Below are 4,667 nucleotides of genomic sequence, written 5' to 3'. Positions count from 1 at the left end.
AGAGCTCCGTCCTGTCACGGTATCCTCCCCGGATCCCAGACATAACTGTATTGGACGCGTACTAGAGTATTATTAGTGCACGTCTGACACAAACACAACACAACACGGACATAAACTTAAGCACAAACTGCCTTAACACTAACTAAACCTAGAACAGGCTTAATTTATACCTAAAGTGCTTAGACTTCTAAGCTAAGTATTTAATTACTAATTTCCTTTTAAACTTTCCTGTTCCTTACACAACGTCTTATACCTACTATAATACCTTACGTAGTAATTAAACTAGACCTCTGTAAAGCTCTATAACCTTACTTGTGCACAATTATAACATTACGTTGTGTTAAAACCTTAGCTAAGAATAGCCTCTAAATCTAATCTAATAAGCTTAGTACTTACATAACTTTAAGCTATTAAAGTAAGCTAAAAAGCCTTTTAAAAAGCGCTTACTTTATAAGAAAGCTACTACGTTATAAGCTTTAAAGCTTTTTAAAAGAACTTTAAAAAATAGCTTTATATTATTAAGCAGTTTATTTTTGCCTTAACTTCTGTTATAGTAGTAGAAACTAAGAACTTACTAGCCTCTAAGCTTACCTAGAAGTCTAGAGATAGCTTAACTCCCTCCTGCCTAACACTGCCTACAACCTGTAACCTTTTTAACTTAGTAATAAAATCTAACTAACTCTCTAATCCCCTGCTATTTAACAGAAAATAAAAAGACCTACTTTTTTTCTTACATAAGCTCTAATATAAACTTAAAGAAAACATAGACTAATTTCTCTTTAAACACTTCTAGTTACTATATGCTTACTTTTAACTTAATTATAATATAATAGCCTTAATTAACTTACTAATAAATAAAGATAGTATTAACTTAAATTAATTTATAGTGTTTTTATAAGTAACTTATAAAGACTTAAATAAAAAGTTAACAGCTCTAAGTTACCTAAACACTTTATAATAATAAAAAAAAAGCTTTACTTTATACTTTACTAAGTTCTACTAACTTGCATCTAATATAGGCCTAAATAAGATAGGTTTAATTATAGCCTTATATAACTCCCTCTTAACTAAACTGTAACGCGCTATAGTAGAAGAACCCCTTCTAAATAACCTTAATGCGTATATAAACCTAATTACTACCTATAATAATAACATAAGGTTCCTCCCTGTACAAGCCCTAATACACCCCTAAACTAGCGCAGTTGTAAATAAAGACTTTAATATAATAAAAATTAATTTAAATTATGCTTTAGTTAGTTCTAAAAAGCATAAAAATTATAAAAAAAAAAGTTAATACTTTAAGTGTAGTAAGTATAGTTATATTTTTTAAAACTACTTTATTTCTTTTTTTTAAGTCTATATAAGTAGCGCTACTAGCACTTATTAAAAATTTTTACTATTTTAATCTTATTTTATAAGGGCTTTAACTTATATTTAAGCCTTAATTTTTTTTACTACTCTTAACGTAGCTGCAGCTATAGCAGTAAGAGCCTATAAAAAGGCTTGTCTTAAAGCTAAGTTACTCTTTAGAACTAATTTAACACTAGATTTTTACTAACTAATAGGCTAAGTTCTTTACTAATAACTAAAAGTACTAAGTTAATATTTTTATATATTTATAATAAAAAACTATATTAGCTTTAATATAACCTCTTATTAACTTAAAAGTAAATAGTATAGGTTATATTAATAAAAAACTAGCGCATAAACTAAATCTTTAATTAATACTACTTACTTAAATAATTTACCTAACTAGATTTAATAGAAAATAACTTAAAAAAAGTTTTATTTTTTATACTATAACTATTATAATTACCTATTAACACTATAAAAAGCAGATTAAGCTTTATATAATAAACATAGAACATTATAACCTAATTCTAGAATAACTATAGCTGTATTAGCATAAGGTTACTTTTAATTACTAAAAGTAAGTCTTAAACTTTAACTCTTTTTAATGCTAAAACATATACTTATACTTACACTTAAATAACACCTAAGTAGCACTTAATATAAAAGGTTTTTAGACCTACTTTTTAATAACCTAGAAAAGAACTACTTAAGTAAGGCTAATAAGCTAAGCCTTTTACTAAAATAAGCTATATAAAATAATTTAATAACTACTTAAACTTAAAAAAAAAGCTTTTAAAGAATCTTTACTTACTTAATGTAAACATAAACTAGGACTTAAACAGTAGATAAACATCTACTATATAAAACCTGCCTTATTTATAACTCTAGCTTAATAACTAGATTATAAAATCTACGCAGTTATAATTTCTAATATAGACTAAGCTTTAGCTCTCTAAAAACACACTAACTTAAAAATAATAGTCTTTTAAGACTACTATAACTTATTACATGTTTTTTTTTAAAATAAGTCTAATAAGCTTTTAATATAATGTCTATATAATTACTAAATAACTTTTAAGCCTAGTAAATAACTTAGTTATAGGCTACTATATAAAATGTTACTAAATAAATTAAAAGTGCTTTAAAAATACTTTAATAAAAACTTAAAAAAAAAGTTTATTTAAGCTAGCTTTTTACTAGTAGTGTTACTTATACTATTTATAAAGAAACTTAGAGGTAGGCTTTAATTCTATGTTAACTACTAAAGACTAAATGCTATTACTATTAAAAACTAATACTTAATTTCTTTTTTATAAGAAACTCTAAGCTAACTAAGTAAAGTAAAGTATTTTATAAAGTTAGATATTATTACTGCCTTTAATAAGCTAAGAATAGTAAAGGGTAATAAGTAGCTAATAGCATTTTAGACCTAATATAAACTATTTAAGTACCTAGTAATGCCCTTTAGCTTAGCTAACACGCTTAGTACTTTTTAACATTTTATAAATAACTTGCTCTAACCCTACCTAGACATGTTCTACACTATGTATATTAATAACATTTTAATCTATAGTAATAGCCTTTTAAAGCATAAACAGCATGTACGCCTAGTGCTAAAGGCTATAGAAGAAGTAGGTCTATAACTTAATATAAATAAATGTAAGTTCTACTAATTAAAAGTTATGTATTTAGAATATGTAATCTTTATAAATAGTATCTAAATAGACTCTATTAAAGTTTAGACTATGCTAGATTAGTAATACTTAAAGAATATAAAAGATATTTAAGCTTTTATAAAATTTACTAACTTTTACTAATAATTTATTAACAACTTTTTGCAGCAAGTAAGCTTTATAATTACACTTACTAAGAAAAAAATTTAATTTAACTTTAACTTAAATTACTAATAGTCTTTTAACTAGCTAAAAAAAGCCTTTACTAAAGCCTTAATACTCTACTACTTTAACTTTAAACTACTAATACTTATAGAAGCTAATGCTTTAGACTATGTAGTAGCAGAAGTTCTTTTCTAGACTAAGCTAGATAAGACTATTAGGCCTATTATATACTTTTTAAAAAGAATAAGTCTTATAAAAGGTAATTATAAGATTTATAATAAAAAATTACTTACTATAGTATGCTGCTTTAAATAATAGCAACCTAAACTAGAAAGTGCAGCGCATCTAATATAGGTTCTATCTAACTATAAAAACTTATAGTACTTTATAACTATAAAACAACTTAGCTACTAATAAGCTTATTAGTTTAAATACCTATTTTATTTTAATTTTAAGATTACTTATTATTCTAGTTAAAATAAAAAGAAATTAAATACTTTTATAAAGTAATTTTAAAACATCTTTACTTAAAAAGAAGTGTAAAAAGCTTAACACTAAACTTTACTTTAACTTAAGCTATTTTTAGACTTTAACTTAAATAAAATAGATTAAATAATTAATTAAATTATTACTAATAAGTATTTAAATAATAAATTTATTTAAAAAACTTTAAACTTACTCTAAAACAGCACTAGTTAGTTAAAAAAAGTAACACTAGCTAACTATAAAGACTAAAATAGTAAGCTATATTACTATAACTAACTTATAATTTTTAATTTTAATAAACTAAAAATTAAACTACTTTAAATTATACATAACTTGCCTATTAGAGGACACCTAGGTAGAGGAAAGACTTTTAACCTACTACAGAGAGAGTACTACTAGCCCTGCATGTTCTATACTGTACGCTAATATGTATTATGTTGCTATACTTGCTGTAAAGTAAAGGCCTTTTAAAAAAAGTATAATAGCTTACTTAAACTACTTCTAATCTCTAAATAAGCTTAAAAAGACATATTAATTAATTTTATTATAAACTTACTTTTATCTAAAAAGTATATAAATATTATAGTAGTTGTTAATTACTTAACTAAGTATTAACACTTAATACTATGTTCTTCTATAACTGCCTCTAATATAGCCTAGTTATTCTACTAATACATATAAGTTTACTATAGCCTGCCTAACATAATTATATTAGACAGAGGTACATAGTTTGTCTTAGTCTTCTAGAATAAACTTTATAAATAGCTCTAAATTATTCTTTATCTATCTATAGCTTTTTACCTAGAGACTAATAGCTAGACTAAGAACATAAACACTATAATAAAATAAGTTTTATAAGTGTACATAAACTACTAGTAAGATAACTAGGTAAAATAGTTAGCTATAGCATAGTTTAAAGCTAATAACATAACATTTAAATTAATATAAGTATCTTTATTTTTAGTAAACTATAAATACTACTTTTAAATA

This window comes from Lindgomyces ingoldianus (assembly GCF_010093535.1).
Source record: "Lindgomyces ingoldianus strain ATCC 200398 unplaced genomic scaffold BDR25scaffold_24, whole genome shotgun sequence".
Taxonomy (NCBI): Eukaryota; Fungi; Ascomycota; class Dothideomycetes; order Pleosporales; family Lindgomycetaceae; genus Lindgomyces; species Lindgomyces ingoldianus.
This window is presented reverse-complemented; position numbering follows the sequence as displayed.